The following is a 25,533-nucleotide window of genomic DNA, read 5'->3' as shown; positions in this document are numbered from 1 at the left end:
ATGACCTTTGCTCTTGTGCTGCTAACAATGGGATGCAAGGAAAGATAGAGAACAGACAATCTCAAGGGTTTAAGAGAAATAAAATAAGATCAGTCAGATGTGGTTTACCAGAATAAAGGATTTGGTTAGAAATGGGTGTCAATTACTCTCTTCTGAGCAGAGAAGCACCTGCTTGCTGTCTCTTCATCTCCTTTCCCCAAGGGTTTTATCCAGTGACAGTGAGATAAACATAGAAAAAGAGGGAGAGAAAGACAGAGGGAGAAACATAAACAGATATAGAAAGAGACAGAAACACACAGAGACAAAGAGAGACAGAGACAAAGAGATATATAGAGAAAGTTACAAAGAGAGATGAAGAGACACACACAGCAAGACAGAGACAAAGAGAGATTCAGAGAGAAACAGAAACACACACACAGACAGATACACAGATTGAGATAGAGATACATACAGAGAGAGAGAGAGAGAGAGAGAGAGAGAGAGAGAGAGAGAGAGAGAGAGAATGAGGGATGAGGGACAGAGGAAGGAAGAGGAGGGATGGGGGATGGGGGAAGCAAGGATATACATATACATACATATATATATATATATATATATATATATATATATATAGAGAGAGAGAGAGAGAGAGAGAGAGAGAGAGAGACAGAGAGAGAGAGACAGAGAGAGAGAGACAGAGAGAGAGAGACAGAGAGAGAGAGAGACAGAGAGAGAGACAGAGACAGAGAGAGACAGAGACAGAGAGAGAGAGAGAGACAGAGACAGAGAGAGAGACAGAGACAGAGAGAGATATGAAGAGACACACATCAAGACAGAGAGAGATAGAGACACACACAGAGAGACATAGACATACATAGCAAGACAGAGACAGAGAGAAATACAGAGACAGAGAGAAAAGAAACACACAGGAAGAGACAGAGACACACAGAGAGACATAGACAAAGAGACAGACAGAGATATACAGAGAGACAAAGAGAAGCACACATCAAGACAGTGACACAGAGAGGCAGAAACACACACAGAGACATAGACACACACAGCAAGACAGAGACAGAGAGAAATACAGAGACACAGAGAGAGAAACAGAAATACACAGGGAGAGAGACACACACAGAGATAGAGATACAGAGACAAAGAGACAGAGAGAAAGATAGAAACAGAGAGAGATGAAGAGACACAGCAAGAAAGAGACAGAGAGAGATACAGAGACAAAGAGAGAGACAGAGACAGACACACAGAGAGATAAAGAGAGACAAAGAGACATAGAGAGAGAGACGAAGAGACACACACAGCAAGAAAGAAACACAGAGAGAAATACAGAAAAAGACAGAGAAAGAGAGAGAGAAAGAAACACACACAGAATCAGAGACAGAGTGAGCCTGTGGTTTTGTATATTGATACTTGCACTTTCCTATATCACTTTCATGTGTTAGCAGAAAGTCCCTCCATCCTTCTTTTTTTGAGTATACTCTTCCCTCTCAGGAGATACTTAAAGCCACTACTGTTTGTGGCTTCCATGCTGGGAAGAACTACACTTGTCAGAATCTTTAGTGATTCAGGAAGCCTTTCAAGGCAGCTGGTTTACACCTTGTCAGAAAGAATGTTTCACATAGTTTAGAAAATGGAAATTAACCATGCCCCAAAGGTGTGTTAATTCTGGCACAGAATGGTGCAGAACTATTGAGAGCAGTGGAACGTAGAAAATCCATGAAAAGGCTACTTTGGTTCTGCCCTGCTTTATCTCTTTTGCTCTAAAGGTAACTTCATTTCTTTCTTTTTCCATGATCTCTTCATATTCCTATAGTAAGCCTGCTGTTTTTATAATCACAAAAATATTATTACATATTGATTTATCATGCTAATATCACTATGCATTTACCAAATGCTTTATCATCATTTGAAATTATTTCTACAAATCTACATAAAAATGTTAATGAGAAGAAATTAAAGAAAAACAAAGATATGTAGCAGTAGCAGCAGCAGGGCTGGGGGTTAGAATTTGGGGCCATAGCCCCAAACTTCTCTTATCTGCATTGAGCTATGAAATTGAGGACCCAACCATGTGTGGTCATTTAAAATAGAATGGAACATATTGCTGAAGGAGGGGGTGTGGGTGTGTGTTAGGCCCTATTTTCTGGCCAAATTTCAAGTTGGATAATTCTATTCCACCTCCTTAAATTCTCTTGTTGTTTCAATATAAGCAAGATGGTAGAGTGGGAATAGTACTAGATTTGACACTAGAAAATATGGATCAAAATTCTGATTCTACTTCTTATTAAACAACATGACTTTGGCCACATGATTCTCACTCCTGTATCTCAGTTTCCTTATCTGTAAAATGACAGAATGGCATAGATCATCCACAAGGTCTCTTTTAGATCAAAGATGTTATTCACTCTATTCCTTCTCCTTAATTAGCTCCAGGGGCTTTTCAAGATTTGTCACAAAGTGTTATGTTGACTATGCTATCAATCTATATGCCTTTATCAATCATTTCACCAAAAATAAAAATAATTCCTATAAAAGTCTAGAAAGAAGCATTTGTAGAATGAGGCAGAGATAAGAGTTTTATGTCATGTTTATTCCTAATTGGATTTGAAATAGAATAATAATGAAAATACATAGAACCATAGATTAAAAAAAACTTTTTTGAGCTATAAAGGGTTCTTAGAGATATTATAGTCCATTTTAGTTGAGAAACCGGAATCAGGGGCTTTAAGTGATTTGTCTAAACTCACACAAGAAGTAAAGGGAATAGTAGGGATTCAGGCCCAAGTCCTTTAATTCAAATTATCCCTTTAGATGTAAGAAACTGTCAGACATCATAAAATTCACTTATAAATATAAAAGTTAATATTAAATAGTTTCTCTTTCTATACTTTCTGATTTTGTCCTGTTCCTTGTTTTAGCTCTGGTCCATTAGAAGAATCATAAACAGAATTTTCAATAATTGCAATTTGGTGTGGCCATGTAGTCTTATACCAATTTTAAATATTTTAAATAAAATTCAGATGAATAAATCAATATTTAAGTGCCTACTGTTTGAAAGGTACTGTAAGTCGATATGACTCACAACTGAAATTTGGCCTTTATGTAACAGGACTCTGTGTGATTCAACATTACCCTTCAGTGGTGCAGTACATTAAACATTAACAACTGGACCTAATGTTATAATCCATTACCATCAAATGCAAAATTATTCTATCTGTGGTATCTGTTTTTGTGAAGAAGGAAAAATATTTAACATCAAATTTCCAATTCAATTCTCTTTTCTGTTTCTTCTTCTTATTTCCCCTGTCATCTTTTTAGTTGCTGAAGCATTCAGAAATACTGGAACAGGAAAACTATCTTGACTGCTTTTAAGTATCAACATCTTAAGTGGTTTCCAAGTTGTTTTGATGGATGTTATTTATCAAGTAATTTCTTTCTCTGTTTAAAATACACAAAACCAAATGTTCTAACAGAGACAGCAAAATAAATCAAATAATAAATATACAATCCCTTTTTTTCAAAGTGTCAGAAAGAACCCTACTACAGTACTTTAAAAAATGACAAGCGCTTAGCTAGCATTATCCTTCTCTTTTTCAGAGCTGAAACTATTTCTGAGAAGAAAATAACAGTGAAAAAAAGTCTACTATGGACATTCCCATTTCCAAAACGTAACTATTATTAAGTAGTCATTGTGAGATAAATGTAGAAAATAACTTTAAATGGACAAATTTAAGAATATAAACTTTAACACAATTGATAGACTTCCAAAGATAGAAATTCTGAAATACCAAGAAAAACAAACTCAAGAGGATAAGCATTTCACTTTTTTTTTCAAAAGAGCTTTCAGCAAATTTGAGTAAAAAATAAAATTAAAAAAAGACTGCATATGTGTGTGTGTATTACACTGAATTTATTTGACCAAGAAATATGGTATTGATTACAAGAACTGATTGCTTTTATCAAAAGCAATAAGAAATTAATAAATGAATTTGGGTACCATAATAAAGAGTGGTTCAGTTGAAATCAACAAAATTATTGAGTTCGGACTGAAAGCAAGATATGGTGCTAGGTTTTAGGAATTCAAAGATGAAAATGAGATCATTTCTGCCAAAATGCAAAACAAATTTTTATACTAGCTTCACATTCATGATGAAATTAATATACTCTTGCTTTACTCATGTTATACCTTTGCAATAGCTCAAAGGTAGTTTCCAAATGTCTTAGGGGTCGGAGCAAAAATCCTGCACTTGTTGAAAGGGGATTGGGCACACAGTCTCTTGCAACTGTACTTCAGGAATGTTATGAAGCTCAAATGATATAATGAACAAAAAGCACTTTATAAATTTTAAAGCACTATGTAAATGTCAGTAATATTTATCATCATCAGTGAAGCATCAATAACAACAGCAGCAGCAGAGCAGCAGCCTCTAGTCACTATCTCTCCAGTCTAGTGATGACTTCATTCTGTGATTTCTTTCCCTGACCCTCCTGTTGAACTTAAACATTATTTATAGGATAGTAGAGAGTGTGCTTGGAGATGATGAGCAACAACAAAAATATATATGCACACTATTAAATCTGTTTATACTTTCTTAAGTCTAGAATTATTGATCTCTATGGATTAAAAACTTGTATTGAAAACTATCAATGGTATTAGACAAAGCTGGCTTCAGAATACCTTTAAATATGATAGAGAGTCACTGCGGGGCTGGGGTGTGACTTTGTACTGGAGTGTCTTTGGATACCTCTGATAATATTCCTTCTACTGAGGCAATAAAAAAATAAGTTTCCACAGATAGAAGGTAATTTAAGGAAGCAGAAATAATTACCAACTGGGAGTGAGCATAGACTTAAGTGGGGCTTTAGGGAGAAGGTTTCAGCCAGATTTAACCTTTGAGCATAATAAAGATTCTGAGAAAAAGAGATGAAGAGAAAGGTGATTCCAGGAATTGTGGTTAGCTTGCAAAAATGCACAAGGACAGAATAGCAAAATTAGGAAAGACTGTCCAATTTGACTGGACTGTAGTAAAAAAAAGGAGTTAATGAGACAGAAACCTAAAAATACTTTGGAACTAGGTTAAGGAGAATTTTTAAATACTATTCCAAGAAACACATATTTTATTTTAGAAGCAATATTGAGATACTGAAAGTCTTGAGGTAAGAGGGCAGGAAGTATTTTGTCAAACTTTTTCCTTTAGAAAGATTATTTTGAGACCTCTGTGAAACAGCTATTGGATAGGGGAAAGATGGATTACAGACAAATCAAAAATCTATTACAATAAATCAGAGAAGAGAATACTTGAAATAGGATTGTCTCCATGTGAAGAAGAAAAATGTATAAATGAGAAAAAATTGGCATGAAGGAAGAATTGTAAAGACTGGTTAATTGATTGAATAATAGGGATAAGAGAATGAAGGACAATTTCTAGATCATAAAATTGGGTAAGTCAGAGAATAGTAGACTTTTTGACAGGAAAGATTTCCAGGGGGGACAAAGATCTATTTTGGATATGTTGAGTTTGAGAATCTGATGGGTGGGGACATGAAAAGAAAGACCTGCAGATAGTTGGTTATGTAGACCTGGAATTGAGGAGAGAAAAAGATTGAATAAATAGTTCATATTCAAGGAGATGATAATTGAACACTTAGGAGATAATGAGATCACAAAGAGCAAGAATAAGAGAGGGAAGAAAAGAGACTCCTCTGCTTAAGAAACAAGAAAAACAAATCATCAAAGGAGGTTGACAGTATTAAGACAGATAAGGTGAGCAGAAAGTGGAAGCCAAAGGAGAAAATAGTGTGTATGAAAATCCAGTGCTGGGGCGGAGCCAAGATGGCTGAGAAGATACACGCAATTCTGTAAGCTCCTTTCTTCCCTCACTACCAACTAGATAAAATCAGCCTCAGAAATAGGGCTGGACTGATAGAATCCACAAGTCCTGGAAGCACGACTTATCAGCTGAAGAGAATCTGGAGTTTCAACAGGAAAGATCAGTTCCCAGGGGAGGAAGAAGAAAGGCCAGCACAGACAGTTGGGTGCTGACACACTGCGCTGATCGCTCTGGGGAGGTCTCTGGGATCAGAGAAGCCACTGAGATAGAAGAATCTGGCACAGGCTGTTAGCTCTTCTCTGCTTATAAAACAGCAGTTCAGAAGAGAAATCAAGCCACTTAAAAAATTTTAAGCCAGATAATAGAACCACCCCAATCTGAAAGTGACTCAGCAGATCTCGGCTCTGTGGGTGTGGCCGACTTAGGCTGTCCTAGCTTTCACCTGGGAGTAGTTAAGAGACTGAGAAGTGGGAGGATACGGCCCAAGGAAACACACACTGCCTTGCTTGGATGGAGGCTGTGGAACTCAGCCCCGGGAAGTCCCAGAGAAGCAGAACCTTTGAACTAGAGACCGTGGTTTCAGGGCAGACACTTCCAGTTTGAGCACAGGGGCTTTTCACATCACCTGCTAATGACATCCACACCCCACCAGAACGCATAGGCTGGGCTTTGTGTCGCCTTTACTGTTCAATCTCAAACTTCAGGGAAGCCTCTAGGGAACATAGTGCTGCCCTCAAAGCATAGCAGTGCTAATCAACTGTGAGGCACTTCCAGGGAGGGGGTGGGGAACTCTCTCCCAGAGCTTTCTCTTAGCTCAGGCGCAGGGGCTGCTGCATCCATCCAGTCTGGGAGGAAGCTGGTAAAGAAATAAATAAATAATTTCCTACCCCAGGGACAGACCCCAAAAGATGTTTTAAGTATGAGCAAAAAGAAAAAAAAAAAAAAAAACATTGACTCATTCTACACAGAAAATGAGCGAGTATCCAACCCTGAGGAAGTTAACAGTAGAGAGTCAGCAGATAACAGCCTAAAGGGGAAGGATATCTGCCCCCCCATCATATAACTCTCTCCTAGAAGAGACTATTAAAAAATTAAGAGAGTTTGAAGAAAAATGGGGAAAGGAAAGAGAAGCTTTGAAATTGGAGTTGGAAAAAATAAAGAATTCACAGGAGATTCAGGGAAACAAAATTTGTGAATTAGAAAAGGTCAAAAAATCACAGGAAGATAGGATTTCTGAATTGGAGAAGACAAATAAGTCTCAAGAAAATAGGATTTCTGAATTGGAAAAAGAAAATAATTCTCTAAAAAAAAATTAGGGAAATGGAAAAAATTCAATAGAGCAAAATAATTCATTTAAAAATGAAATTGGACATTTACAAAAAGAACTAAAAACTGTGAATGAAGAAAATAACTCCTTAAAATTCAGGATGGAACAAACAGAAATGAATGATTCACTGAGAACCAAAGAATCAGTCAAACAAAACAAAAAAAAAAAAAAAATGAAAACCTGGAGAATAATGTCAAATACTTACTGGGAAAATCTATAGACTTGGAAAATAGATCTAGGAGAGATAATCTGCAGATCATTGGACTTCTCGAAGACTATGACCAAAAAAAGAGCCTAGATTCTATTTTACAGGAAATTATCAAAGAGAACTGTCCAGAGATAATAGAAACAGAAGGGAAAAAAGGCGTGGAAAGAATTCATCAAACGCCTTCTGAAATAGACCCTAAAAAAAGAACACCACAGAATATTGTGGCTAAGCTGCAGAATTATCACACAAAGGAGAAAATCTTGCAAGCATCTAGAAAAAAAAAATTTAAATACCAAGGTGCCACAATAAGAGTCACACAACATCTGGCTTCCTCCACATTAAAAGATAGAAGGGCCTGGAACCTGATATTCCGAAAGGCAAAAGATCAAGGATTGCAACCAAGAATGAACTACCCAGCTAAGTTTAGCATCTTTTTCCATGGAAGAAGATGGTCATTCAATGAAATAGAGGAATTCTATATGTTTCTAAGAAAAAAGCAGACTTAAACAAAAAATTTGATCTATATTCACAAGACTGAAGAGAAACAGAAAAAGGTACACAGAACCCTTGAGAACTGTATCTCTGTTGTGAGTGTATAGAAAGTACTCATGGATAATTTGATCTTATTGATATAAAAGAAAAAAAGGGGGTGTACTAAAGGGAAGGGGGTAGTATCAGAAAAAGGGGAGGCAGTGATAAAAAGAGGGAAACTACATCCCAGGAAGAGGCATAGAAAATACACCATATCTGAGGGAATTTAGAGAGGGGGAGAAACATTGTGTGAATATTATTCTCATCAGAAGAGGCTCAAAGAGTAAATAATTGACATATCTGTTTTTCAGAGAATTCTGTCTCACCTCAGTAAAAGGGGGGAGAGGAAAAGGGAAAAGGAAAAGGAGAATAAGGGAAGGGACATGGAGGGAGGGGGGAGGGATACTAAAAAAAAAAAGGGAGGGCTGCGCCTCACAAGTGGGGTCTATAAATTAAATATCGAGGAAAGGGTTTGGGGGGGTAAAGGGAAAGAGCATAATCTGGGGATAATATGATGGCAGGAAATGCAGAATTAGTAATTTTAACTGTAAATGTGAATGGGATGAATGCTCCCATCAAAAGGAGACGGATAGCAGACTGGATCAAAAATCAGAACCCTACAATATGTTGTTTACATGAAACACACTTAAAGCAGGGAGATACATACAGAGTAAAGGTAAAAGGTTGGAGCAGAAACTATTATGCTTCAGGTAAAGCCAAAAAGCAGGGGTAGCTATCCTTATCTCAGATCAAGCAAAAGCAGAAGTTGATCTAGTTAAAAGAGATAAGGAAGGAAACTATATCCTGCTGAAAGGTAGCATAAATAATGAAGCCATGTCGATACTAAACATATATGCACCAAGTGGTATAGCATCTAACTTTTTAAAGGAAAAGTTAAGAGAGTTGCAAGAAGAAATAGACAGTAAAACTATAATAGTGGGAGATCTCAACCTTGCACTCTCAGATTTAGACAAATCAAACCACAAAACAAATAAGAAAGAAATTAAAAAAGGAACTAGAACACTAGAAAAACTAGGTATGATAGACCTGTGGAGAAAACTGAATGGTGATAGAAAGGAATATATTTTCTTCTCAGCAGTTCATGGATCCTATACAAAAACTGACCATATATTAGGACATTAAGATCTCAAAATTAAATGTAGGAAGGCAGAAATAATAAATGCCTTCTTCTCAGATCACAATGCAATAAAAGCTATATTCAGTAAGAAGTTAGGGGTAAATAGACCAAAAAGTAATTGGAAACTGAATAATCTCATATTAAAGAATGACTGGGTGAAAGAGCAAATTATAGAAACAATAAATAATTTCACCCAAGATAATGACAATGATGAGACATCATACCAAAATCTGTGGGATTCAGCTAAAGTGGTAATAAGGGGAAATTTTATATCTTTAGAGGCTTATTTGAAGAAAATAGAGAAAGAGAAGATTAACGAATTGGGCCTGGCTAGAAAAAGACCAAATTAAAAACCCCCAACCAAAAATTAAACTGGAAATACAAAAATTAAAAGGAGAAATCAATAATATTGAAAGTAAAAAAAACTATTGAAATAATAAATAAAACCAAGAGTTGATTTTATGAAAAAGCCAATAAAATAGATAAACCTTTGGTAAATCTGATCAGAAAAAAGAAAGAGGAAAATCAAATTGTTAGTCTTACAAATGAAAAGGGGGATCTTTATTCCAATGAAGAGGAAATTAGAGAAATAATGAGTTACTTTGCCCAACTTTATGCCAATAAATTTGATAATGTAAGTGAAATGGATGACTTCCTCCAAAAATATAGGCTTCCTAGATTAACAGAGGAGGAGATAAATTGCTTAAATAGTCCCATTTCAGAAAAAGAAATAGAACAAGCTATTAATCAACTCCCCAGGAAAAAATCCCCAGGACCAGATGGATTTACATGTGAATTCTACCAAACATTTAAAGAACAATTAGCCCCAATGCTATATAAACTATTTGAAAAAATAGGGGATGAAGGAGTCCTACCAAACTCCTTTTATGACACAGACATGGTACTGATACCTAAACCAGGTCGATTGAAAACTGAGAAAGAAAATTATAGACCAATTTCCTTAATGAATATTGATGCTAAAATCTTAAATAAGATATTAGCAAAAAGACTTCAGAAAATCATCCCCAGGATAATACTATGATCAAGTACGATTTATACCAGGAATGCAGGGCTGGTTTAATATTAGGAAAACTATTAGTATAATTGACCATATTAATAATCAAATTAATAAAAACCATATGATCATCTCAATAGATGCAGAAAAAGCATTTGACAAAATCCAACATCCATTCCTACTAAAGACTCTTGAGAGTATAGGAATAAATGGACTGTTCCTTAGAATAATCAGGAGCATATATTTAAGACAGTCAGTAAGCATAATATGCAATAGAAATAAACTGCAACCTTTCCCAGTAAGATCAGGAGTGAAACAAGTTTGCCCACTATCACCATTACTATTCAATATAGTACTAGAAACGCTAGCCTTGGCAATAAGAGCCGAGAAAGTGCTTCAAGGAAGTAGAGAAGGAAATGAGGAAATCAAACTATCACTCTTTGCAGATGACATGATGGTATGCTTAGAGAACCCCAGAGACTCTGCTAAAAAGCTATTAGAAATAATTCAGAATTTTAGCAAAGTGGCAGGATAAAAAATAAATCCACATAAATCCTCAGCATTTTTATATATCACAAACAAAATGCAACAGCAAGAGATACAAAGAGAAATTCCATTCCAAACAAATGTTGAGAGTATAAAGTATTTGGGAATTCATCTACCAAAGAATAGTCAGGAATTATATGAGAAAAATTACAAAACACTTGCCACAAAAATAAAGTCAGATTTAAATAATTGGAAAGACATTCAGTGCTCTTGGATAGGCCGAGCAAATATAATAAAGATGACAATACTCCCCAAACTAATCTATCTATTTAGTGCTATACCAATCAGACTCCCAAGAACCTATTTTAATGACCTAGAAAAAATAACAACAAAATTCATATGGAAGAATAAAAGGTCGAGAATTGCAAGGGATATAATGAAAAAAAAAAAAGAAAAAACTCAGAGGAAGGTGGTCTAAGTGTACCTGATCTAAAGCTATATTATATAGCAGCAGTCACCAAAACCATTTGGTATGGGCTAAGAAATAGACCGGTAGATCCATGGAACAGATTAGATACAAAGGACAAAAAAGGGTACATCTATAGCAATCTAATCTTTGACAAACCCAAAGATACCAACATTAGGGACAAAAATTCATTATTTGGAAAAAAACTGTTGGGAAAACTGGAAATTAGTATGGCAGACATTAGATATGGATCCACACTTAACAGCATATACCAAGATAAGATCAAAATGGGTCCATGACTTAGGCATAAAGAATGAGATAATAAATAGATTAGAGGAGCACAGGATAGTCTACCTCTCAGACCTGTGGAGGAGGAAGGAATTTATGACCAGAGGAGAACTAGAGATCATTATTGATCACAAAATAAAAGATTTTGATTACATCAAACTAAAAACAATACTAATGCAAACAAGATTAGAAGGAAAGTAACAATTTGGGAAAATATTTTTAAAGTTAAAGGTTCTGACAAAGGTCTCATTTCCAAAATATATAGAGAACTGACCCTAATTTATAAGAAATCAAACCATTCTTCAATTGATAAATGGTCAAAGGATATGAACAGACAATTCTCAGATGATGAAATTGAAACTATATCCACTCATATGGAAGAGTGTTCAAATCACTACTGATTAAAGAAATGCAAATTAAGACAACTCTGAGATACCACTATACACCTGTCAGATTGGCTAAGATGACAGGAACAAATAATGATGAATGTTGGAGAGGATGTGGGAAAACTGGGACACTGATACATTGTTGGTGGAGTTGTGAAAGAATCCAGCCATTCTGGAGAGCAATTTGGAACTATGCCCAAAAATTTATCAAACTGTGCATACTCTTTGATCCAGCAGTGCTACTACTGGGCTTATATCCCAAAGAAATACTAAAGAAGGGAAAGGAACCTGTATGTGCCAAAATGTTTGTGGCAGCTCTTTTTGTTGTAGCTAGAAACTGGAAGTTGAATGGATGTCCATCAATTGGAGAATGGTTGGGTAAATTATGGTATATGAAGGTTATGGAATACTGTTGTTCTGTAAGAAATGACCAGCAGGAGGAATACAGAGAGGCTTGGAGAGACTTACATCAACTGATGCTGAGTGAAATGAATAGAACCAGAAGATCGCTGTACACTTCAATGCTGTATGAAGATATATTATGATGGAAGTGGATATCTTCAACATAAAGAAGATCCAACTCACTTCCATCTGATCAATGATGGACAGAAACAACTACACCCAGAGAAGGAACACTGGGAATTGAATGTAAAATATTAGCACTACTGTCTATCTACCCAGGTTACTTATACCTTTGGAATCCAGTACTTAATGTGCAACAAGAAAATTGGATTTATACACATATATTATATCTAGGTTATACTGTAACGCATGTAAAATGTATGGGATTGCCTGTCATCGGGGAGAGGGAATAGAGGGAGGGGGGATAATTTGGAAAAATGAATACAATAGATAATATTATAAAAAAGTTACTCATGCATATATACTGTGAAAAAAATTCCAAATTAAAAAAAATAATAAATATAAAAAAAAAAAAGAAAAAGAAAACCCAGTGCTCATTAAGGTCAAAAGCTTAAAAGATTTTGAGGAGAATGAGAACATTGGAAAAAAAAAAGATTGAACAGTAAAAAGACCACTGGCAACTTTGAAGAAGAGAGTGTTTTTTGCTGATTTATAGGGATAAAACCTTGAAAAAAAAACTTGAGAACAGAGTGGAAGGAAATAGAGGGAACCAGTACAGATAATTCTTTCTGTAGAAATTCTTAAACTAAAATTTGTAATTTTTAAAAAAATTTGGTAAATATCTCAATATCTCATTTCTTTTGTAGTTTTCATTGGAAAACATTATTTGAAGAAGGAATCTACAGATATCATCAGAACAAAAAGGTAAAATAATCCCTGTGCTTATGAATGTATGTATAACTATACATCTACCCAATTGACAATCCTGAAAATAAATGGTGCTGGGGCATGAGGACATTATCTGATCATCTGTCATACTAAATGAGATGAAACAAAATGGAAAGGCTTATGAAGTACAATAGACTATGATGGGATGAACCCATTGGATTTTTATAGTGACATCCTCCCTTCGTAGAATTGCCAAAGATGCACATATTGTTAATAGTAGTAACAAATACTCAAACGAGAATTCTTAAATGAAAACTAAGAAGGCTAAAGTGTAAAGGGTTCCACATTATCAAAAGTTAACTATGGGAACCAACATTCTTTGGTTTATTGGGGGGCAGCTGCATGTAAAACTATAAGTCTGTGCACTCTCATCAATCAGTACAATTGAGCTTCAGGGTGAAAATTTTTAAAGTTTAATTAGACATGTCCTTGGAGTGTGTTTCCTAAAATTCCAGAGGTTAATGCAACAGTGTGGATTCTGATGATGATTAGGGTGGATGGCCAAATTATATGTGAAGCATATCTGGGGTCCTTGCTTGTAGCGAGCTGTCGTCTCTAGAAGCTGCCGGATCACTCTCTGGGAAGAGATCTGCTGTGTCTTCTACTCAAATCTCTCTGACAGATTCTTCTTCCTGTAATGAACCCTTGTCTCCAGGCAGTTGCTGTTAACTCTTGTCCAGAGAAGTGACTTCCCTTCCTGCAGTGAGCCCCGTCAAGCCTGATGCAATGCAGAGTCTTCCTCTATCTCTGGGAGTCCTCTCTTTTATTCTCCCAGAGAATGGGCGTGGGATAATGCAAGGGCTTCTGGGAAGAACCACCTCAGCCAATGAGCCTGCTCCTTCCATCAAGTCAACCTGAGTTCTCACCTTGTCACTATCCAGACAACCCGAGTTCTCACCTAGTAATCCTAACATCTCCCCCTTTCTTTTGATTTAGAACATAGGACAGTCATGATCTTGAAACATAAATCCATCAATATGGGAAGTATTACACATAATTACATAAATTACATAAGCACATAGTAACATAGTAACATAATACATGTTAGAAGTATATGACTAATAACATAATCAAATAATCATAAATTGAAAATTTATAAATGTCCATAAGTCCATTGTCCATTAGTCTCATCTTGTGTGAGGAAGTCCAATGATTCCTGCTGGTTTTTAAAGTTCTTTAACAGTCTTCTTATTATCCATGCTCTTTCAGTGTCAGATGTTTCTTAGATCTTCTCCTTTATTTTGAGGTCTTTCTCTTTTTCTGTCTCTCTCTGATGGACAAGGCGAATATGACTCGTTGGCACCCATCTGATTCCTTTTCCTGCTGAAGAAATACAAGCAAACCCTCTGCCCCAGGCAGTTAACCTATCTGGTCCCTTCCATTCACCACTTTCTGGATCTCTCCACATCACCTGGCGATTATCTAAGGACAGTGGAGATGCTCGCACTGGACACTGCTCTTCTGGTGGGTTATAAAACCTGTCTGCCGGAGCCAGTGCATCTTTGTCAAAAATTAGAAAATTAATGGTATAGAGAACTAAATTTAGAAGTTCCCTAGGGCTACCTGTGGCTCCCCCTTTCTTTTGTTTTTGGAGGAGTGTCTTAATATCTCTGTTTCTTCTCTCTACTATTGCCTGCCCTTGAGGATTAAAGGGTATGCCCGTGGTATGTAAAATCTTATACTGTGCACAAAAGTGTGTAAAATGTTTGGACGTATATGCAGGTCCATTGTCTGTTTTTATTGCTTGTGGCACACCCATAATTGCAAAAGCTTGTATAAGGAATTCAGTGACCACTCGGGCTGTCTCTTTTGCTGCTGGCATTGCAAATGTGAATCCTGAAAAGGTGTCTACCACGACATGAATAAAAGATAGACGACCAAAAGATTTATAATGGGTCACATCCATTTGCCAGATTTCATTGGGTCTCAAACCATGAGGATTCTTCCCTGGAGGGAGTGTAGGAGCATGGAAAGGAAGACAAGCTGTACAGCTTTTTACTATGCTCCTAGCTTCCTCTCTTGTGATTCCAAATTGTAAACGTAAAGCTCGAGCAGCCTGATGATATTTAGAATGAGATTCTTGTGCTTCCTGAAATAAAGGACTACTGGCTAACATGGTTAGAAGGCTATCTGCCTTTGAATTTCCATCAAAAATGGGACCTGGAAGTCCACTATATGAGTGGACATGCAAGATATAAATCTTGCCTGGATGTTTTCTCACTTGCTCTTGAAGTTCCTTAAAGAGCTGATAAATATTAGAGGCTGCAAATTTTATTTGGGCTGTGGCAATTCTTTGTACTACACCTACTGAATAGGCTGAATCAGTAATTATATTTACGTCTCCTGGGTAATAATTAAGAGCTAGCATGATAGCAAATAATTCATTCTGTTGAGTGGATTGAAAAGGAGTCCTGATTACTCTCTTTATGGTTAAATCATGAGAGTATACAGCACAAATATTTTCTTTGGAGGCGTCTGTAAAGATTGTTGGTCCTTTAAGAGGAACCTTAGAAACCTTTTCTTCAAAGATCCATCGCCAATTATGTAGTAGCCGGGTTATCTTTAATGGAGATCCATGTGCAAAATTTGGAGCGGTGGCCAATAAAATTTGCCATTCTGGAATAGTCTCACAGCATACATTAATCTGTGCGTTAGTATAGAATGTGTATATTTTTTCAGGACTTATTCCAGATAATTGTGTTACTCTCTTAATAGCCTTTAATAAAATCCTAGCCACAAGCACTGGGTAAGGTGTAAGGCTTTGTTCTGGTTGTGCTGGGAGGTTCACCCACTCAATCACTCTGTCTCCTTGATGAAGGACTGCTGTGGGTGCCTCTTTTGTAGCAAAAACTGATATTTCCAAGGGTTTTTGAGTGACTCTTTCAACCACATTGGATAAAGCCAGTTCAACTTCTCTCAAAGCCTCTTGTGCTTCTTTTGTAAGCTGGCGTGGTGAATTTAAAGCACTGTCTCCCCTTAAAATGTCATATAGAGGTTGTAGTTGATTGGTAGTTAAGCCTAACACTGGACGCATCCATTGGATATCTCCTATTAATTTTTGAAAGTCATTTAAGGTGTTCAACTTCTCTGTTCTTAAAGAAAGCTTTTGTACTGTGAAGGAATTTTTGTACTGCTAGAAGGAATGGAGAAATCCTAAAGGGTTTATGGAAAAGAAAAAGAAAAGTGAGATAGTAATAATTGGTGATACAAGAAGTAGTTAGTTACCTGAGTAAATATTTTTCAATACCTTTCTAACCTTGGTCAAATCACGAAATATTTCTGGTTCTTAATTTCTTTTAAGGACCTTTTCTGCTTTAAATTTAATAATTTTTTGACCTTTCATATGAGGAAGAATTTCAGAAAGAATCTATGTAAATAATAAAGAATAACATCCCACATCTTTTCTCAAGAACTATAGAAGTAAAGAATCAATTACCTGGGAAAGAAAATGGGCACTGGAAGTTATATACATCTTTAGGATGAAGAGGGATTTATATATATATATATGTGTGTGTGTGTGTGTGTGTGTGTGTGTGTGTGTGTATGTGTGTGTATATATATATGTATATATATATGTGTATGTGTGTGTACATATATGTGTGTGTGTATATATATATATATACATATATATATATATATTTCTCAAGAAAATGGCAACTTTTATTTGAAAACAAAGATTTCTTCTACAATATTATTAATAAATTACATGGTTGAAAATAGAAAGTTGGTCTCAATACTATAGTAGTCTGATACAGTTAGAACATAGAATAGTTGAAGTAGTGAGAAATAATATTGAATTAGAGAGATCATAATCACGTTGTGGAAGATATTAAATATCAGGTTATAGTTTTTCCCCCTTTTACTTAAACTTATAACACTAGAGAAAAACTAGAAAGTTTTTGAACAGGGAAATAATATGACCAGAATCGAGCATCTAAATAATGTATATCTACAGAGTAACAGAAGCTGCATTTTGTTTGCTTATAAGTATTTTAAGTGATGATTAGGGAAAAGATGTGAATGGGGTCCACAAAACAATGCTATACTTTGAGTTCATGCTCTGGCACTGTTCCAAGTCCAATTATTTCAGTGAATAAACTTCCTTAGGCAAGGTCAACAACCTATTAGTATACAAAATTTCTCAAGAGAGCACCTTCTACTATACTGAAGCTCAAGGGTAGCCAGGACCCCAGAAAGAAACAAGATTTCTGTCCATGACAGTGCTAACAGCTTAAATAATGACACATAGGACCTTTTCTCTCTAAAAAGAAAAACAGAGGGAGCATGAGCTCCCATAGCCAGATTTATACTTGATATTTTATAAGGTAGTTATTTTTACAACTCAACTCTATACCAAACATAATCTGTAAAACTGAACTGAGGAAGTGACTTCATAGATGAATAGAATGACACATTGAAAGAAACTAATTATGCAAGGGAAGTTCTGGGGCTTTTAAGAGTTTTACATTTGAATTTTAAAATGTAGCTTTTGGTTGCTGGGAAGGTTCAAATGACTTGGATGTTTGTTGTATACTAAATAAAATAAAATATAGAATTGCCAGAAATAATTTACTTTACTTTTCCCCCTCTGCAAACATGTGTAACTTCACTGAAGCTTATGACAAGATTATGAAGGGAGAATAAATTGAGCTTGAAGGCAAAAAAACAAACACACACAGCACAATACACACACACACACACACACACACACACACACACACACACACACATATATATATACACATATGTATTCAAATGTTTACAGAAAATAGCTATTTGATGGTTTGGTTTGTAATTTTTTTTCTTTTGAAAAGTGTTTGTCTACATCCTTTGCCAATATATCCATTGGAGAATGAATCTAAATCTTCTAGATGTATATCAATTCTGAAAATATTTTAAATGTAAGATTTTTAAGAGGTATTAGATGAAATTATTTCTCAATACCAATATCAATACATTGTATTAATTGACTTTTTATAGAGGAAAGAAGAAAATGCACACATTCATTCTTTCTATAGAGATGGACTACAATGGGGGCATGTTTGTGTATATCCTGTGATTTGAGGACAGTGTGTCATTTAGCTTTCCTTAGCTGTCATCCTTTATATATGTAAATATCATCCTTTATATATGTAAATATGGGTGACATACAGAGAAAATATATTAATAAGATTATATTTTAAAGTGCATAATATTAGCTAGATTTAAAAAAATATTCTCAGATTGATAGATGAATACATTCCTTCTAAATATTTATTAGATAGATAGAAAATGATATTCATGGTAATAGTTTATGTTCACATATTTTTAAACAATTTATAATGGATACATATTCTTATGCTATACTTGTGCCATAGCACACCTTTTTGAAGAAACATCCAAACAAATTCTCTACAAAACAGTTAAGGAAAATCTAATAAATTTGTAGTTACCTATAACAGGTGATGCATTTTTATAGTTTAATCACTAAAAATAAAACCAACCCAATAGACAAAACAAAACAAAACAAAACAAACAAAAACAACAAAGGAAATGTCCTTTAAATTTTGTTATCCCTGAGGACTAACTTGCCTTAAATAATAGTATAATTGTGCATTTATTTTTCAATTTCCTTTCCCCCCATACATACATTTTTTTCATCATTTTATAATTTTCAAATCTTTAAAAAAGCATTTCACACAAGTCTTCCTATGATTTTCTGAATCTACCATCTTTATTATGCCTTACAAACATCATGTTATTTTATTTCATTCAAGTAACACTTTGTTCATCTACTCCCAATTATTGGAAATTGTAAATTTCATTTCTGAAGCAGGATAATTTTAGAGAGGCCTGGAGAGACTTGCATGAACTGATGCTAAGTGAATGAGAAGAAACAGTTGATCATTGTATATGGCAACAGCAATGTTATGTAATGATCAATTCTGATTTCTTCAGATCTCTTCAACAATGAGATGATTGATGCCAGTTCCAATTTTCAGTGATCAAGAGAGCCATCTACACCCAAAGAGAGGACTATGGGAACTGAGTGTAGTTAACAACATAGCATTTTCACTCTTTTTGTTGTTGTTTGTTTGCATTTTATTTTCTTTCTCATTTTTTTTCTGGTTTGATTTTTCTTACACAGCAAGATACTTGTATAAATATTTATGGATGCATTGGATTTAACATATATTTCTACCATGTTTAACATATATTGGACTACTTGCCATTTAAGGGAGGGTGTGGGAGAAGGGGGGAAAACTGGAACACAAGGTTTTGCAAGGGCTAATGTTGCAAAATTATCCTTGCATATGTTTTGAAAAATAAAAGTTTTAATAAAAAATAATAAATAAATTTCTGGATCTTTAATATAACAAATAAAGTTTAACAAGGTACTATGAAGTATAGCTCTAATAGGGATGTGATCAATTTAATAGATTTTATTCTTACATAATTTTTAAGTGCTTCTTCAAATTATGAAGTTGACAGCATCAGCTGCAATGAATTAAGGAACTGCTTGTCTCAAACCCCTCCAACAATGATTTTTTTCTTCTTCGCCAAATTTATTAGGTAAAAGTTTTTACATAGTTAATATTTTCCATTTTAAAAAGTGTTTTATATCCTTTACTCAAATATTCATTGGAAAATTGGTTCAAATCATGTAGATTTTTATCAGTTCTGCAAAGATTTTTGACTGCCAAATTAAGTGCAGTAATTTCCCCAAAAACCTATATCTAATTTTCTAATTATGTCTAATTAGAAATACACACACACACACACACACACACACACACACATATATATATGATTCAAATGAATTATATTAATCGAGATGTCTTATTTTTTCTGATTTCTATAATCTATTCCTGATTATGATTTCTTCCAATTTTCATAATTGCATTATTTTAATATTTTGGACAATATTTTCACAATCAGTTTAATGGTATTCTCTTTTTTTTTTTTTGTTAAGATGAATTTTCTGAGATTTAATTTTCCTCCAAAGATTTCCTCTAATGGCATTTGTCAAATTTTGATAATTTACCTTTTTAATATACTTTTAATATATTTTTCTCTGATTTGTTCCTTAGGATCCCATTATTTAGCTTCCATTTATGTATATGTTTGTTCATCTTAGCCTTATTGGCTATAATTTTATGTCCATGTTATCGATATGATGCACTTAAAATATGCCCTTTACTGCATTTATTTGTATATTCTCTATGTCTTAATATGTGATCAATTTTTGTAAAACATGCAATACTGAAAAATATATTCACATTTCTATTCGATTTTAATACTCTCTTAGATTTAATTTTTCTGACCTTGTTTTTAAAGTTCATAACTTTTTATTATTTATTTTTGCTAGATTTGTTTCTATATATAAGAAGCACATTGAGCCACTACAAAATTGTATTGCTACTTATGTCTTTTTGAAACACTTCTTGCTTTACTCTTCAACATTTAGATACTAGTCTTTTCAGCAATACAACCTGAATATAGTATTTATGTATATATGAATATATTTGTTGTGAAGATAGATGTGTTATTTGATCAATGTAGAGAATTCCTGGTTATGAAACTGCATTGCTTTATACCAGTATTTATTCTAAAATATAGAGTTCTGGAGAATTTCCTGGAGGCATGTAATTGAGTGAATGAATGACTGAATAAGTGAATAAGTGATTGTGTGTGTGTGTGTGTGTGTGTGTGTGTGTGTGTGTGTGTGTGTCTGTGTGTGTGTGTGCTATATACTATATATTATTGATAGATTCATCTCCAATCTTCTTGATGAAATTAAAACATAAAATGAGATGCAGTGTATAGTACTTTTAAATTTTGAGAAACCTCTGATCAGTCCACTTAGATTTTGCATAGGGAGTTTTCTTTTGGAATTTAATTGATCCATTTGCATAGGAAAATTAAGGAAACTTATCTCAAACAATAGAATTGCTTAGGAGGACAGTTTAGTAAAAAAAATTATGGCAGAGGAATCTGGTTTAGGAAAAGTTGAGAGGAATTGATAAGAAACATCTGCAGTTGAGGTTCATTCTTTACCCTTTTCCTTATGCTTCTTAGTTCAATGAGGGAAGTGAGAGGATGATTTCTTTCTCCTTGCAGAAGCCTTTTTAACTCATGTTTACTCATCTGAATTACTAATCTGAATTTGCTGTTCCTAAACCTATACCAATGATGTTGCAGTCAGGTTCTGTAAGGTGACACCATCATTTTGAACACAGTTCACAGCTCTATCGGTGGTAGGGGATACTAAGATGAATTAAAATGTGGGACCAGAAATGTTCTTTTTTTTTTAAGATAGAGTAAGGAAAAGAGGTTTACTTTAAAATGATCCTTGTAAAGATATTAGGAAATGTTTGAGTTTAGTCTCTTCACAGAACATACAGGAGTGGGAGTAATCATCTCTGAGAAAACTAGAGATAATTAAACTAGTGGGAAGGGGAGAAATTGGGCTGGGAGTGATTTGGAAAATCAGGCATCTGTCCTAAGAAATAGGCTACACATAGCAGAGAAGGTGGCAAAAAGATGGGAAAAATCATCCTTGGATTGATGCCAGACTCTTCTCATCAGCATTCAGCATCAGTGCAAAAACAGAAGCAGGAAGAACACAGTGCAATTTCAAGAGGGAGCAGGGGAAAAATACACTGAAGATAGAGAAAACATTTTGAAAGTCTTTTCAACACTAGTTAGGGTAGGAAAATGGCTCTGTGGCACAGCTGCACAATTGTGCACATTTGCCCTCACAAAAGAGTTTGAATCAAGATCTCCACAAAGGAAAGAAACTGATATTTGAAAATGTTTGGTCCTTTCATAGATAAGTTTAGGCAGATATATACTCTCAGCTTTCTTATTCCGTCCTGGAAAATGTTTTCAGGTTTTAAATTTAAAGGGCTTATTAGCAGTCTTCTTAATAGAAAAATCTTTTCCATTGTTTTGTCTTTGTATCATAGTGCTTAGTATAATATCAGGATACATGCATAATTGATTTAAAATGCATTTTTAAAAATCACACTCATTTGATGGTATAGGAGAAATAATATCATATAAAGTGAGTATGGTGGGTTCAAATAAATTGGAAGATATTTTCCATAGGCCATATATTCAATGACTGCCCTAGGCAATGACAGATTTCATGTCTTCTGATACCCAGACTAAAATGGCCATTCAATAGTTTCATGTTATGGAAGAAATTAGGTTCCATAGGACAGTAGTAGAACTGATACTTTATTTTTAAATTTTATTTTAACTTTCAATTCCAAATTCTCTACCTCCTTCTATCCCATCCCTAATCCAAGAAGATGAGAAATATGATATCTGTTATACATATGAAGTCATGCAAAATAAGCATTAGTAAAAGCAAAGCCAAGAACAGAGGCAGCTAACTTCCCCCCAAATTTTTTTTCAAACAACTTTGAAATAATTCATCCAATCAAATTGTTGATCTGCAAAGACAAAGATCAAGGTGAGACCTCCATCCACCCAGCTCCAGATAATTTAGGGGATTAAAAGAAGAGGTCTATGGAATCCCAGGCCTGAGTACACATGATGTTAACACTAGCAGAAGGCCTTGAAGTAGAGACAGCAGCAGCAGTAGCTTTAAGACCTCTTAGCTTACTGATGGAAAGAGTCAGAGAACTACTAAGAAAAATACTGGAGGGTCCTCAGAGCTGACAAATGGTATGGTTTGTATGGCAGCTTCACTAGCCATATGAAGGTCTGGGTTCCACACTTAAGAAAGAGTGCTTGTGTTCACTTATAAGGGATTAGAGGCCCTGGTCGTGGTTCCAAGACAGAGAGGAGTGCTAGTGCTTATGGCTTTTGGGAGCAGGGGCCCATTCTAGGTTATTACACACATAGATTGTATCTAGGATATACTATAACATATTTAACATGTATGGGACTGCCTGCCATCTAGGGGAGGAGGTGGAGGGAAAGAGGGAAAAATTCGGAACAGAAGGGAGTGCAAGTGATAATGTTGTAAAAAATTACCCAAGTATATGTATCCAAAAAAAGTTATAATTATAAAATTAATTTAAAAAAAAGAAAATAGAAAAAAAAAAGAACAAAGGATAGCTTACCTCTAAGATGTGTGGAGAAAGAAGGAATTTGTGGCAAAGAGGAAATGATTTCATTATTGAATACAAAATGGATAATTTTGATTATATTAAGTTTAAAAGTTTTGTGCAAACAAAATCAATGCAGACAAGATTAGAAAAGAAGTAATAAACTGGGGGGAATTTTTATATTCAAGAATTCTGATAAAGGCCTCATTTCTAAAATATAGATAGAAGGATTGACTCAAATTTATAAGAATTCAAGCCATTCTCTAATTCATAAATGGTTAAAGGATATGGACAGACAATTTTTCAGGTGAAGAAATTAAAGCCATGAAAAAGTGTTCTAAATCATTATTGATCAGAGAAATGGAAATTAAGATGAGGTACCACTACACACCTCTCAGATTGCCTAAGATGACAGGAAAAGATAAGGACAAATGTTGGAATGGATGTGGGAAAACTGGGACACTAATGCATTGTGGATAAATCCAACCATTCTGGAGATCATTTTGGAACTATGCCGAAAGAACCATCAAACTGTTTTTACCCTTTGATCCAGCATTGGATTAAGCATTAGGCTTATATCCCAAAGATATCATAAAGAAGGGAAAGGGACTCACATGTGCACTAAGGTTTGTGGTAGCCTTTTTTGGAGTGGCAAGAAACTGGAAACTCAGTAGATGCCCATCAGTTGGAGAATGGCTAAATAAGTTATGGGATATGAATGTTATTGTTCAGTAAGAAAAAACCAGAAGGATGATTTCAGAGATGCTTGAAGAGACTTACATGAACAGATGCTAAGTGAAGTGAGCAGAATCAAACGATCAATCTACATGGTAACAATGATTATAGGATGTAGTTCTTTTCAACAATGAGATTATTGAGGCCATTTCCAGTGATCTTGTGATGAAGAGAGCAATCCATACTCAGAGAGTTAAGTGCAGGAACTGAGAGTAGATCACAACTTACCAATTTCACTCTGTTTGTTGCTGTTTGCTTGTTTATTTTTCTTCCTCATTTTTTTCCTTTTTCATCTGATTTTTGTTGTGCAACAAGCTAATTGTGTATATATATATATATATATATATATATATATATATATATATATATATATATATATATATATATATATACATATGTTGGATTAAACATATATTTTGCCATGTTTAACATATATTGGATTATTGCCCTCTAGATGAAGGAGTAGGAGGAAAGGGGGAAAATTTGGAACACAAGGTTTTGCAAGCAACAATCTTGAAAAATTATCCATGCATATGTTTTTTAAAAAAAGCTTTAATAAAAAGAGAAAAAAAAAAAAGGAAAACAAATTAGAATTGGACAAGTGGAAACTAATGACTCCATGAAACATCAAGAAAAAAATAAAAGGAGAAAAGTAGAAGAAAATGCAATGGGAATAGATATAGAATAGATAATTTAAGAATTATTAGACTATCTAAAAATCCATGATGAAAAAGAGACAATCATATTTTAAGAGATTTCATATAGAACTTTTTGAAATTATAAGAAAAACTGATATTCCAAAAATAGAGATTAAACTAGAAGTAGAAAAAAAAAATCTGTTGATAACTTTCTGAGAGACATTCCAAAATTAAAATATCCAGGTATACTTTAGAGAAATTTATTTAGTCAAAATATATTTAGTCAAATTTTAGAGCTCCCAAGTCAAAGAGAAGATATCACTACTAGTCAGAAAGAAACTATGCAAATATCATAAATTTATAGTTAGAATCATACAAAAATTTGACATTCAAACATACAACTTAGGAGAAGCATAAAAAGATAAACATGGAAATGGAATCATAAAGTAGTTAGTAATGTTAAAGTGTTTATATTCCTAAATGGAAAGGTAATAAATATAACTCAAAAACCTTATTATTATTAGGGCACTGAAAAAAGCTTCTATATAGATAGCATGAGAGTCCATTATGTTGAGATGATCTAAAAAAAAGGTGAGAAAGAGGAGATATCAGGAAATCAGGGAAGGGAGAGGAGGAATGAAAAAAAAAAGTATCCTTGCAAGGAATTTAAGGACGTATTTTTGTAGCAAAGGGGAAAATGTAGCCATTGGTGGCAATATTTAACCTTTCTTTTATCAGAATTACTGTACATACAAGAGTGCATGTGTGCGTGCACATACACACACAGAATTGTGCATAGAAATCTATTTTAATTAACAGAGAAATAGGAGGAAAGGGGGGTTAAGAAAAAGGTGGTGATAAAAGGAAGAGGTGATTAATGGAGACAGTGGTCAACAGTTCAACAGTTAAAAAATATTTTGAGAAGTTTTAGAGGAGAGGGGGAGAGAGAGAGAGAAAGAGAGAGAGACAGAGAGAACAGAGACAGAGACAGGCAGACAGACAGACAGACAGAGACAGAGAGAGAAACAGAGAGAAATTAGAGCAAGATTGGGGAGAGAGAGGGAGAGAGAAGGATAAATAGGAGAAAATATACTGTAGGATAATACAGTTAGCAATCATAA

This window comes from Sminthopsis crassicaudata, chromosome 3, assembly GCF_048593235.1.
Source record: "Sminthopsis crassicaudata isolate SCR6 chromosome 3, ASM4859323v1, whole genome shotgun sequence".
In the NCBI taxonomy this organism is placed as follows: Eukaryota; Metazoa; Chordata; class Mammalia; order Dasyuromorphia; family Dasyuridae; genus Sminthopsis; species Sminthopsis crassicaudata.
This window is presented reverse-complemented; position numbering follows the sequence as displayed.